The 14,575-nt window shown below is 36.1% G+C and overlaps 1 protein-coding gene across 3 annotated transcripts in view; it reads left to right on the plus strand.

Moving 5' to 3' along the window:
- Window positions 1–7,727: 7,727 nt before the first annotated feature.
- The window catches only part of LOC136027173 (glutaredoxin-3-like), a 36,716-nt gene continuing 29,868 nt past the window's right edge, over window positions 7,728–14,575 (plus strand). The window contains exon 1 of one of the 3 annotated variants that reach the window (XM_065704174.1): window positions 7,728–7,783. The gene's annotated coding sequence lies outside the window, so the exon portion shown is untranslated. Of the gene's footprint in view, window positions 7,784–7,810; window positions 7,915–14,575 lie in introns of those variants that run through there. The other 2 variants (XM_065704176.1, XM_065704177.1) reach the window with 2 other exon arrangements.

Here is a 14,575-nt window from a genome sequence, read left to right on the forward strand (position 1 = left end):
TTTCTTGATGCGTGTACGAATTTCAAAATAATAACAAGCAGATCTAGAATTATGTAAACTATTAACTTGACCCCTTGCAACGCATCGTGAAACCAAGCAACCTAAGGCGAATACAGGTGTGTAAGCTCCTTATCTACCCCTATCTGTTAATTTGTATCGCTACAAATCTTCACTCACGGCTTTCTCCCATGAAGTTTGAATTTTCTTGAAATCCTTTTTTACGACCTCTTCCCTCCGCATCAGAGGACGATCTGGTTTGTGCTTAAGTCTATCTTTTGCGACCTATTATCTTTCATCCGTGAAGCATAAGGTTAACAATTCATTCATTTTAATCCAAGAAGGTGACATTGAACCACACATATCGTGCAACTTATTGTTTGAAATGCCATGTGTCGTGAATACCTAAACTATCGTTTGTTAATTCGTATCGAAAAAATGTAGTAGACTCGAAGCGTCTAATTCGAACGTTTCGAAGCGCCCACGTATCAGAGCCATACCTGACTTATCGTTACATTATACATTGTTAAATTACTTAGAAATTTATTAATCAAACATCTTCAAAGGCTTTTATCCTCGTATTTTTCCAAGCTCCTTACAACTGTGAAATGCCTTTCTTATTCTACCTTTTATATCTTCACCGCATTAACCATATTTACTAATGAGGCTACGTATCATCACTTCTTTAATATCATTTATTCTTAGTTACAGCGACGTACTCTTTTAAGACATTTGCAAACCTTTTCTCGGAACCTAGACTCTTAAAACCTCCAAAGATCCAATTATTTCGTTTTTGTTTTAATCTAGGACACTCAAATTGTCGGTATAATTTAAGTCTGGGAAAGTTATGCTATCCCACTTAATATTATATTCTCCGATACTACTCTTCCTAGGATACAGTTCACCAAAATAATCCATATAAATGACCCAACCCTGCTGAACTCCTGATTTGACATCGAACTTGCTTCCAACCTCAGTCCCTCCATTAACAGCAGCAATATTGTTCGATTCTGTAGAGCTAATCACTTTAACGTTCTTATCTTGCACATTATACTAGAACAAAACCTTCACTAAAGTATTTTTAGCAGTTGAGTTATGCTTAATCATGATCTATGGAACTCGTCGGGTTTTGGTTCGATTTTGCATGCGGCAGAGTGCTAGAAACTACTAACTCTGCAATTAAAACTGATTGATTTGATCACCAAAATGTTCCGTCATACATCCATTAGTTTTCTAGGAAATGCTAATACTTCAAGTAGTTCAACTTCTCAGTCCCTTTTACTGTGCCCTTGTCAAGTTGTGTAGTGACTCATAGGAAATTCCTTATTAGGAGTCAAATGAACTTGTAGAGTTTGTTGTTCCCTAAATTTTGTTTTACATATTGCCTTGCTATTTAAAGTACATACTTCCTGTTGTCCTTAAAGTACTTAGTTTTGTTGGTGAACAAGTACATGTTGAGATAAACGTTTATGACCGCGTTCATACTATAGATGTATTATTATTAGAATTATAAATCTATGGTTAATACATGCTAATGAAACACTTTAATTACACAGAAAAAGATTAATCTTAAGCCAGCTTATAACATTAACCCCAATTTAGGGGATAGGCTGGTGTCTTAAATTATTAGAAGCAGTTAAATGAACTTGTTATTGCACAAGATCCCCCTAAATTTTTTTAAATTGTGTTTAGATTTTGTTTGAATAGAATTTAAAACAAACTCTACGCGGCAAAAATACAAAGAGCCTTAATTTCCTTTAACTATGCTCCCCTAGTAAGACTGCCAATTATATAAATAATTAGTCTAGTTCTGTTGTACAGTGTCTGCTCCCGTCTATCTCTACTAGTATCCAGTGTTCTTAATGTCCTTGTCTTTTCTGTTATTTCATATTTGGAAGCAGAAAACAATATTTATAAAATGAGGAAATCTTTTTTTTTAGCTTTTATTAATAATTAGGTCTCGGAGTTGACCTCTTCAAGCTTTAAGAGAGATTAAATAAAAAAAACCAATTTTTTTAGCTGAAAGTAAGGAGCGACATTAAAACTTAAAATGAACAGAAATTACTCCGTATATAAAATGGGTTGTCCCCTCCGCAATCCCTCGCTCTTTACGCTAAAGCTTTCAATTGTTTTACAAAGTAGAATTGTGGCAAAGAGTCAAACTTTGGCGTAAAGAGCGAGGGATTGAGGAGGGGACAACTCATTTTATATACGGAGTAATTTCTGTTCGTTTTAAGTTTTAATGTCGTTCCTTACTTTCAGCTAAAAAAATTGTTTTTTTTTTATTCAATTTCTGAACGTTTTTGAATTAATGCATGTTTCGTTTTGGCTCTCCGCACATAAATTATTAAAATGAAATTTGTCTATTAATTCTTTTTTTTGGCTAAATGGCTTTCTCTTAGTTTTGATCAGACGATTTTGAGAAATAAGGGGTGGAGAAGGAGGCCTAGTTGCCCTCCAATTTTTCGGTTGCTTAGAAAGGCAACTAGAACTTTTAATTTTTAACGAACGTTTTTATTAGTAAAAAATATACGGAACTTATAAATTAGTAACTTACGTAACAAACTTTCATAATCTTATATTTTTAAATGTATACAAGGGGGTTTGTATCCTCGTTAATACCTCGCTCTTTACACTAAATCTTAAGTTTTGTCCCAATTCTTTAAGAATGACCCCTGAATCAGAAAGGCCGTAGAATAAATAGTTGAAATTACTAAAAATACTTTAGCATAAAGAGCGAGGTATTTATCTCCTCCTAAATACCTCGCTCTTTATGCTAAAGTATTAGAACCCCTCATATGCGTAATAATCTCTGTTCGTTTTAAGTTTCAATGCTACTCCTTCCTTTCATTTAAAAAAACGTTTTCATGTTTATTTTTCATTTTTTTTTATAGTAATGCTAGAAAATCATGCGCCCTTTTCCTTGAATTTTTCTTCCCCCATGACAGATTCCTCCAAGGAAAGATCCTCCAACATAGCCCCCTCCCCTCAGCCCCACCCCAAAACAAAATAGAATCCCCCTGAAAACGTCTGTACACTTCCCAATAACCATTACTATATGTAAACACTGGTCAAAGTTTGTAACTTGCAGCCCCTCCCCCAGGGATTGTGGGGGAGTAAATCATCCCCAAACACATAGTTATTATGGTTGTCGACTATGCTGAACAAAATGGCTATCTCAAAATTTTGATCTGTTGACTTTGGGAAAAAATGAGCGTGGGAGGGGGCCTAGATGCCCTCCAATTTTTTTGGTCACTTAAAAAGGGCACTAGAACTTTTCATTTCCGTTAGAATGAGCCCTCTTGCAACACTCTAGGACCACTTGGTCGATACTATGACCCCTGGGAAAAAGAAAAAAAACAAAAACAAACAAATAAACACGCACCCGTGATTTGTCTTCTGGCAAAAAATACAAAATTCCACAGTTTTGTAGATAGGAGCTTGAAACTTCTACAGTAGGAATCTCTGATACGCTGAATCTGATGGTGTGATTTTCGTTAAGATTCTATGACTTTTAGGTGGTGTTTCCCCCTATTTTCTTAAATAAGGCAAATTTTCTCAGGCTCGTAACTTTTGATGGGTAAGACTAAACTTGATGAAACTTATATATTTAAAATCAGCATTAAAATGCGATTCTTTTGATGTAGCTATTGATATCAAAATTTAATTTTTTAGAGTTTTGGTTACTATTGAGCCGGGTCGCTCCTTACTACAGTTCGTTACCACGAACTGTTTGACAAACTTGTTTATAGCGTATTCAAATCCTTTCCTATCAGTTATATTGTGCTCTATAAACAGTTAAGCGAGATTAGCGGTTAAGCGAGATGCGTAAATATACACACATAAGGATTACCCTTATATGTCTAGGGTTACAATAAAACAAGGGATTACCCATGTTTTATTGAAAGAACCTTTTATGTTGCATTTTGCTGCAAATGATTGTTTGTTAAAGTAAATGCATGTCAAGGTAATTTATTAAAAGAGTTCTTTTTTGTTGTCTTGAAAAAGTACGTCTCGAATGAGTACAACCAGATTTGTTTCGTTAATTTTTGTCGTTAATTAAATTTCTTAGTCCTGAACTTGTGACTAAAGTGTCGAAATTTTTAAGCAGACAAAAAATAAACAAATAAAATAAAATTCCGGCCCTTGGGTTTAACCAGCTAAAATTAGTTCTGAATCTCCTGTCTGTACAGGAAACCAGTGACTACCTGGCCAATGAACTTCAGAATTTTATTGTCAGGCTGATTAGAGGTGCGCACATTAAGGTGCGCACACCCGTTTTCGTATATCCTTAATCAGTGGCGTCAATTAGGAGGCAGAGGCATTCATCTTCCTAGATTTTTGTGCACTCTCCTCCCCCTTTATAAAAATATTTTTTCCTATATTTTCATTAAAAAAATACCCTTTTTGGTATTTTTATTGGAAAAAAAGGAAATGAAATATTGCAAATATGCTGTTTCGATCATCTGGCAACGCAAATTGTCTTTTGATTTGTCTCGCTACTCAGCCGTGAATAGATCTGATAGGCTATAAATTATCCAACGGCAGATCATCAGGAGATCAGCACCTTCACCACGTGGACCACAATTGTCAGTATGGGAAAGTTTGTTTTTATTAAAGAGGCTTGTAGTGAGAAAAGGTTTGGGTGGATTGGAGAAAACATTTTAGTCTCATCTCCTCTGCCCTTTCCACAAGTCACAACCAGGGTTCTACTTGGCCCTCCAGCACTTGAGCTTGTACCAAGTTTCAGCTTGATACCCAAGCTATGATATTGATATACAGCTTGATATTGCAAGTATGCTATTCTGATAGCCTCGTACCTTTTTTTTTTTTTTTTTTTTTTTTTTTTTTTTTTTTTTGCTACTTAGACGTGAATAAATTTTAATGGTCCCAGTGGCTTATAGTGCGTCAGATAGGTTTTCCTATATGGATACGAGTCTTGGATGTTGAAAGCGTCGTAGGTACATGTTCTAAAAGTCAATGGCCATTCTTTCTTTCGGGAGATCCTCGGCGTCAGACTAACTGACAGAACGTCGATCATGCTTCCACCCCCTCGACATCAGGTCAGTTATCAAGAAACTTCGTCAGCACTGATACGGGCACATCCAATACCTGAGGCACTGACCAAAAAACCTTCACTGCCAGCCTGTCGCCAACTGGATGAAACTCCAAGGAAGACAATGCAAAACGTGACTTACCTGCGCCAAAGTTGTCCTCGAACCCAAAGTAGGATTTCACCACTTTGGCTGACTGTGAGACAAGAACTGGCTCGAAATCACGCAGGAATGGACCATAGACCACCATAGATGGAGCTGAATTGTTGACGAACTGTTGGATGCCAGGAAATGGTCACAGCTATAGTCCTGGCCCAGGTACAAGTAAGTAATAGTGCAAAAACGTTTAGGTGGATCAGAGATAAAAATATTTCAGCCTTCCCTCTCCCCACAAAAAAATTAAAGCTTCATGCTCCTCTTCCTCCTTTCCTCTACACTACCCGAAAGTTCCAACTCCAACCCCATTCCGCTTCTGAGATTTTGCAGATATCATGTTTTAATAACTGGATGCAATTTGATTTAGTTCTTGCCCTCACCCCAGTTCATGGTTCGTCTATTTTCCTCCCCTTTCGTACCTAAAACACTCCTTGAAAGTTTCAGTTTGATACTTCAAGCTGCTCGCCAAATACTGCAGATATACAATTTTGATAACTTTGAGATACAAAGTTTTATTTTTTAAAAGTCATTTTTAGCTTCTCTCCCTTATCAGAAAATCTGAAGTCCCTCTTTCTGCCTCCCATTTCCTTTCGCAAACAGCAGGGGCACAGCTAAGAGGAGTGGAGGAGGCCCAAAGTTCACAGGCGTGGGTGTCTTTGACGCATTAAGCCAGCTTATGCACCCGCATTTGTCGGTAGACTGGACGATTTTGTTGGCAGATTCTTTATACCCTCCCCCCCCCAAAAAAAAACTTCAAAATCCTAGGTTCGCCTCTATCAAACAGTACCTAAGAGTTTTATCTTCATCCCCATTACTTGTTCATGAAATATTGTAATCAAGGACCTGGATATAGCTAGTGTCTTCAGATCTATCTCTCTACTCCCAAACAAAATTCCATTCAAAGTTCCATTATCATGACAAATTCATCCTTGTCTAGTCCAGATATTTTGTTACTTAGCTAGTAGCTATTAATTCTAGTAGTCTGATATTGTTTATTTAGGGTCTTATATTGGTTGTATTACTTTTATTTAGGAAAACAAAAGAAACAGCTTCATGGTTTTCAGAATTAGCATTTTAAACTAGGCATTTTGAACTCCTACTTTGTCTGAAATCTATCTTAGGTTTTAATGACCAGCAGTCTACTTTCATTGTCTTTATGAACTTTGAAATGCAAAATTGAATTTTGTTTTATTATAATCAAAATTAATTTTTTCATACTAACTTTGTTTAAGCCAAACTGCTTCAGCTGCAATTTTAACTCATACCAGTATCCAGAACCTCTGTTGATAATTAGGGAAATCATGTATATTTCCTTAAAGAATTGTTTGTGGTTACAACCATTGAATTTCAGGGGAAACAATCATTGAGGAATAACAAGAATGTATCCATTTGAACTTTGTAAGTTATTTGCCATCGAATGATATAGACAGATTACTAGACTCTTTGTCGGATCTAAGCTTTGGAATTTCTAAGAGGCAGCAAGGCCTCACAGAACCAATAACATATCCCCCCCCCCTGTGTTTCTCAAAAAAAAATGTGAGCTTTCACTGAAAAACACTGAACGGGTTTTAGTACAAATTTAGCAACGATCTCACAAATATTGTCTCTCAGTCGGAGGCAAAGAAGTAAGATAGATTTGTTTGGGGTTTGCTGCTAGCTTAATGTGTTACATTCAATGTAAATGTTGATGGGAACACTGGGAAGGCTGCTGTTTCTAAGCAGACTGTTCTACTTTGGTAAGGCAAACTCCATTTAAGTTTGCACCCTTTACTCCCCGTGAGAGGACTTTTTCTAAGAATGTGTGTGTTGATTAGAAAAAAGCAAAAGAAACTCTAGCAAAAACAAAAAAAAAATATTCCATTCTGGCATAGAATACAAATAGCCAATAGTGTCACAGTTTCTTAAGCAAACGTAGTTCCAAGTTTGGGCTCTCACGAGTTTTCTTTTACGTTATAAAGCTATAGTGATGATAGTGGTCAAATATGGCTCTGAAGCTTGAGGACTCCGAAAAGCGGATTCGGATTTGCTAGTTGTTTTCCAGAGAAATTGCCTACGAATTGTTTTGGGTACCAGGCTGACTGACCGCATTTCAAACAGTAGACTGTAAGAAAAGTGTGATTCAGTCCCGCTTTCTAGGGCTATAATGAGAGAAAGGTTGTGATGGCTAGGCACGTTCTGTGGATGAAGTATAACAGATTACCAAAGATTGTCCTTTCTGGTCAGCCGTCTAGGGCTAAACAGAAAGTCACGGTTGGTCATCTGCGGTTGGGGTGGAAGGATGCCATAAAGAAAGATTTAAAGGAAATGGGAACTTCCTGAGAGGGTGTAAAGAGGGAGGCTTTGAATAGATTGAGCTGGAGGAGGATTATGCGTAGCTGTGTTGACCTCAGGTGGCCTGATTCTGTGGTGAGTTGTTTGCAATAGTAGTGTTAGTATTACCAGTAATATATATTTTTTTGTGATTCTTTGTTTTATCGTATATGCACTCTAGCGCCATTTGCACAGAAAAACCACATCCTAGTGCTGAATCTCTACTTCCCTAGTCACATAGCAAATTTTCTTCAATTTTATCGTTTGTAATATTTTAAAGCTCTGACAAGCTTTTTTTTCTTATAAATTTAAGATTTACCTTTTTCGAAATTCTGAAACCTTTTAAATAAGGGGCATATAGTTGTAGATGAGGGTCTTTTGCTACAATGTCAAGTAGGTTAGACTTAGCTAAATTTGAGACTTAGGCTAAATGAAACTTGGCTGTAAATAGTAAGTAAATGAAACTTACTGTTTTTAATGTCTTTTGGCTTAGAAGATTGAATACTGGAAAAGTCTTTACTTAGGCATATCTAAAGTTTGACTAATAAATTACTGGAAATATATTAGGGACAAAGTAAACTCACCACTTAATAGCCTAACTTTTTTGGTCAATGTTGGTATTACCAGAACAATTTTTTTGGGTTATGAAGTGGTAAAATTCTAGTTAATTGACTTCTTGCTATCTCAGAAAGGGTTAGGAAAATGAAACTTTCAGGGATAGATCTACAGGCTAAAGTATGTCCCAGGAAGGTATTTTAGGTAAAATTCTAGTTAATTGACTTCTTGCTATCTCAGAAAGGGTTTAGGTTAGGAAAATGAAACTTTCAGGGATTGGTCTACAGGCTAAAGTATGTCCTGGGAAGGTATTTTAAAGTACCCACCTCCACTCCTTCTCCCTCTAGAGGGCCCTTAAATTTGCCTATATGACAGTTCTATACTTATTGAAATTTTGACAAACAACATTTTACTTTAATTTTCAGTTACTAGTTGCTTTTTCTCTGCCTTTAGTTCTGAAAATGCAATTCCAGTTATTTGAGTAGAATTTTAAGCCATATCAATGGTTTTTTTTCAAAATTTAGGAAATGTATTTGCATATCTTTAAAAGCTTATAAAATGGAATTGAGCAAAGTTATGAAGCTGAAAACAATTTTGATGTACTTCAGTTAAGCAGAAGATCTATTTTGCAAGGTTTCACTTTTATAATACACATATTTTTAAAGGTCATCAAAAGTCAGGGCCCTCTAGAGGGAGAAGGAGTAGAATGCTTCAAAATACCTTCCCTGGACATACTTTAATCTGTAGATTCATCCCTGAAAGTTTCATTTTCCTAACCTAAACCCTTTCTGAGATAGCAAGAAGTCAATTAACTAGAATTTTGCCCAAATTTATAAAGTTTTATAGATATGCAAATACATTTCCTAGATTTTGAAAAAAAAACAACATTGATAGGCTTAAAATTCAACTCAAATAGCAGGAATTGCATTTTCAAAACTAAAGCTAGAGAAAAAGAAATTGACAACTGAAAATTAAAGTAAAATGTTTTTTGTCAAAATTTCAATAGGTATAGACCTGTCATGTTGACAAATTTCAGGACCCTCTAGAGAGAGGAGTGAAGGTAGATAGACTACTTCAAAATTCCTTACTGAGACATACTTTAGCCTGTAAACCAATCCCTGAAAGTTTCATTTTCCTAACCTTACCCCTTTCCAAGATAGCCAAATGTAACTAAAGTAGAATTTTACCAAAATCTGGTCATTGCTGTGTTTATGGCTCAGTGACATACCTTTTGAATAGGAAAGTGCTTAGATAGATACAACTTAAGCCCACTTGGTAGGGAGTATGTCATCCCCAAAGACATATTTATTAGGTTTTTTTGACTATGCTGAATAAAATGGCTATCTCAGAATTTGATCCAGTGACTTTGGGAAAAAATGGGCGTGGGAGGGAGCCTAGGTACCCTCCATTTTTGGTCACTTAAAAAGGGCACTAGAACTTTTAATTTCCATTAGAATGAGCCCTCTCACAACATTCTAGGACCACTGGGTCAATATGATCACACCTTGGAAAAAAAAATAAACATGCATCCATGTTCTGTCCTCTGGCAAAAAATACAAAATTCCACATTTTTGTAGATAGGAGCTTGAAACTTCAACACTACAGTTCTCATATCTCAATACGCTGAATCTGATGATGTGATTTCCGCTAAGATTCTGTGACTTTTGGGGGGTATTTTCCCCTATTTTCCAAAATAAGGCAAATTTTTCTCAGGCTTGTAACTTTTGATGGGTAAGACTAAACTTGATGAAACTTGTATATTTAAAATCAGCATGAAAATATAATTCTTTTGGTGTAAATATTGGTATCAAAATTCTGTTTTTTAGACTTTTGGTTACTATTGAGTTGGGTTGTTCCTTGCTACTGTTCATCACCACAAACTGTTTGAAATGACTTTTTAACAATTCAGTTTCTGCTACTCAATGCTCTGTTGAGTGCATGTGTATTTATGGTGGAATTGATGTTTTTTATTTACCTTTGCTGATGATATTTTGAACCTAAGTTGCACCTTTTTAGGAAGCAAGAGATCTTTTTCAAAACTCCAGCATCAATATCAGAAAATTGGTCTAATTTTAATGTCAATAAAACTAGCAATTGCTTTCAATCTTAAGGGTCACTCTAACATACAACTTGAACTTTCTGAAACATCTATTGTGTGCTTTCTGATAGCCTTATTTATCTTGGTATGCCCATTAGTATTAAAGAAACCAATAAGCTTATAATTCAAAACCTCACTAAAAAGATTCAAACTGAAATATGCATTACTTGCATCTAATATCATAAATCTTAGTTGGTTTCACCTTTCCGAACTTTACAACAATCAAAATGTGCCCCATCTTCTTGCTATGTCCCCCATTTGGAAATTTGTTCTGCTTGAAAAAATATATTCACATTAAACTGTTTAGACATTTTGCTCAAATCTTTCTTTTTGGACTCATTAAAAGCATATGGCAGCTTGCACCATGGGAGGCAGTATCTGTGAGTATTGGCGCAAGACTTGAAAATTGGTTCACTACAATACATAGTGGCAGAATACTTGTTATTTCAGTTCTTTGGGCAATCTCATGATTTACAAACTGAAGAGTCTTCAAAAAAGATAGCTCTGTAGGTTTTGTTTCTGTAGCTTCACCACTCTATATTGATGTTACAAGATATTGCAAACACTTATCTTCAAGGACATATCTAGGTGGGGTTACAGTACTTGCCCCCCCCCTCCTCTAGATTTTTGTCCAAGTCATAGGAACATAACAAAAACACATATAAACAAATTTTTCTTGTGGTTCTTTTTGTAAACCTCCCTATTTGTTTTATATTTAGATGTGAAGGTATAAGTTGTTCTACATTTTCTTAGATTAATGCTGTCTTAGAGAGGAGTATGCTGGGATGCTTTTGATTTCCAATGATACTACATTCCACATAATTATGCTACATCCGGCAACATTGTCCTCCTAATAGACAAATACGTAGCCCAAGTTATTTAAACTCAATGAATCTTCTATAGACTGGCTCTTTTTTTTCCTGCTGCTTTTTGCCATTTTCTTGCTTGTTTGCTGTTAAATGAACATGAGGAAAAGAGTCAGTCTGTAGAAAGCTCTTTGGATGCTTGCAATTTTGGCTATGTATTCATCAATTGGGGGGGGGGTAAAGCTTATTGCTATGCCTTAAGGGATGATATAAGTAAGTATTTTACATTTTTAAAAGTAGTGCTCAGAATATAGTGTATCCTTATGGAGAGTGGGAAGGCTAAACTTATATGAAAGCTGCTGCTGTTAGAAGCATAAAGATTGTCAAAACTCATTACCTTAGATTACCTTAAATCACAGCTTGGAGTGATATAAGGATTTTCCTTCTTTGTGATGCTCCAGTGATGAAAAAAAATCATTTGATGCAGATTGTGGCTCTTGATCTAGACTCTTGTGGAGGACTCTGCAGTTTCCCAATTGTAAAGGAACTCCTGGCAGAGCCTTTCCTTATCAAGGTGGGACTTAAACATGTTGGTTGCAGTTGCAGAAACTGTTTCCTCAGACAGTTGATTCCATAGATTGATGACTCTTTGGATGAAGAAATGACTTCTATGTCTACTCATGGAATGCTGCATGGGGAGCTTCATTGAATGTCCTCTAGTACCAGAATGCAAGGGCTGTGCAAAGAGACCGGGAAGGGTGTTTTTAGAAAGGATTTTTTTGGTTAAAATCATATCACCCCTTTTCCTTTGGTATGTCAGTATTGGCAGCTTCAAACGACGTAGTCTTTCTTCATAGGGAAATTCATTCATGCTGCTAACCATCTTAGTGACACAACACTGGACATACTCAAGCCACTTCTTATCTTTTTTGAAAAATGGGGCTGCCAGTGACATTCTGACCTCAAGATGTGGTCGTACAAGTGCTTTATATAACTTCATAAAAACTCTTGGGTGCCAGCTGGAGATGGTTCTTTTTATGATACTGAGGGATTTATTTGCTGAAGATGAAACAGACTTAGCATGGCTGCTAAACTTTAATTGGTGATCAACAGTAACACCAAGATCTCTTTCATCAGAAACAGCAGAAAGGAAGTTGTCTTGAAGGAAATACTTATGATGCTTGTTGTGTTTGCCAAAATGGATGACATGGCATTTGTTAAAATTAAAAGCAAGGAGCCACGTGTTAGCCTGTCCTCCTAAACTGTCAAGATCTGTTTGAATTGATTGCTGGTCAGAGGGAATAGCTGCTTTTCCAACTAGTTTTGAGTTATCAGCATAAAGGGTAATAAGGTTTGAAAGAAGGGTGGGTAGATTGTTGACATAGAAGTTGAAAAGTGTTGGTCCAAGAATAGTGCCCTGGGGCACGCCACTTAATACAGTTTTGGAGAAGAGAAATGAGGAGTTCCTTGTTAATCAAAAACTCTGACACTCTGTGATCTTTCAGAGAGGAAGCCCATAATCCACTGTACAACACCTTCATTGACACCTGCAGCCTTCAGTTTGATTATGAGGAATTGATGACAAACCTTGTCGAATGCTTTAAACAGATCAAGAAGAATCATGTTGACAGGAAGACCTTTATCAAGCAGTGTAGTCACTAATTCATATGTTTGGATGAGGTTAGTGTCCAAAGATCTACCAGATCTGAATCCATGTTGTGATGTGAAGAGGATGTTATTGACATCAAGATGTTCAATTAGAGCTTTGTTAACAAATCTTTCAAGCACCTTGACAACTGCAGAAGTGATGCTTATAGGACTGTAATTTTCTAGACGTAGAAAAGAAGACGTGGATGAACAACGTCTGATCCCTTTGACTTATTTACATCAAGCTTCCCAAGGCTATTGAAAACCAATACTTCACTTACTGACAGGTCAGGTATGGGGAAAAGCACTTCATACAATGGAGGATCTGGTGAGGAGGTACCTGAGTTTTGGGTAAAGGCAGAAGTGAATTGTGCATTTAGAAGGTCAGCCTTATCTATTGGAGATGAATGTAGCACACCATGGTTAACAAGATCAGGAATAGTATGGTGATTTGGGTTTTTAGCAGAGACATGTCCCCAGGAAGATTTTGGGTTTAACTTGATGTCAGAAGCTAATTTTTCCTCATAAGCAGATTTCAGTTTTTTGACAGAATCTGTTACACGATTCCTTGCTGCCTTGTAAATCGACAAGGTGTCCTGGTTCCTCTTCTTCATATACTGTTTCCAAGCTCTAGATTTCTGGTTAATCAGCTTCTTAACTTCCTTAGTAAGCATCAGAGATCAGTATCATTTAGAGAGAGAAGGGTGTAGGGAGGTACTTCAAAAGGCCTTGCTTGGGTATTAATGGATAATCCTTTAAATTTTAAGTGCACAAGACAAGTTTATAAGCCAGCTTGTAAGGTAACTCAATGTACTTTTTGACTCACTGTGTTAGCTGCATTTAAAAATGCTCAGGAAAAAGTTGAACCGCTGGCAACTTTACACGCCTCTTGCTGGCTTTTGAGTGAGCTAGCTTGTAAACTTGCCATGTATGCTCATATTACCTTGGGCACAAGTTACTGGTAACATTTATCTTGAGGATGCCAGACAAGCTATGTTGCTACTCAGCAATGACATGATTGTAAATGAATGTTACTCAGTTTTCAAGTTCATAACACACCATGATAATAACCTATTTATTTTTGCAGTTTTCATTTCTATTCTTTAATTATATTTTAGGTATTAAAATTCATAATTAAAACCAAGTTACCTAGTATCACTATAATCTTTTTCATTTTAGCAGATAAAAAAACTGGATCATCTGATTCTTAGATAGCTTTTCAAAGATTATTTGCAAAAAAATAAATCAGTCTGCTGACATGTTGGGTTTGAGAGTAGGATCTATTTTTATAGCAGAAGGAAATATTACAGTAGGTTTAAGGACATTCGTCTTAATAGCAGATTACCATGAGACAATGAAAAGGTTGCATCTCCATTTTCTAAAATTTTGAAAAGAACACAATTGAAAAATAGGTTTTTGTGAAGCTGAATGTATGGTAGATAGAAAAATGAATGAAACAACAGTTTAAATCCACTAGTCTGGGAGATCTTATGGATGAAATATAATTGGTCAAAAGGTAAAAAAAACACATATGACATTTTGTCCATCCTCTCTGCTGCTCAGGCAGTTACAAGAAAAATGCAGGACAGCACTCGAATTCTTTTTCCACCTTAGTTTTCTCAGGAATAGCCAAGGTTTATCATAGAGTTCATATGCAGCTTTTTATCTTTTTACACTACTTTGATAATTTAAATGAAAATTTAATTCAAAATGGTTACAAACCAACTTCAGAAATTTTGATTAATCTATATTGTAAAAAAAAACCCAACAAAGTAGGGTTATTGAGTAGGTCTTTACTGATTGCTTTTCCCCCTTCTCAGCTATATTTTGGTGGATTGAGGGGGTTGCTGCTTCTTCTTCTGTGCATGTTGTGTGTACTGCAATGGGTGGGCAGCTGTTTTCTTGACTGATGTTTGCAGAAACGTGCTTTTAGCATTCCAAATTTAGAGAAG

Source organism: Artemia franciscana, chromosome 5 (genome assembly GCF_032884065.1).
Source record: "Artemia franciscana chromosome 5, ASM3288406v1, whole genome shotgun sequence".
Classification (NCBI taxonomy): Eukaryota; Metazoa; Arthropoda; class Branchiopoda; order Anostraca; family Artemiidae; genus Artemia; species Artemia franciscana.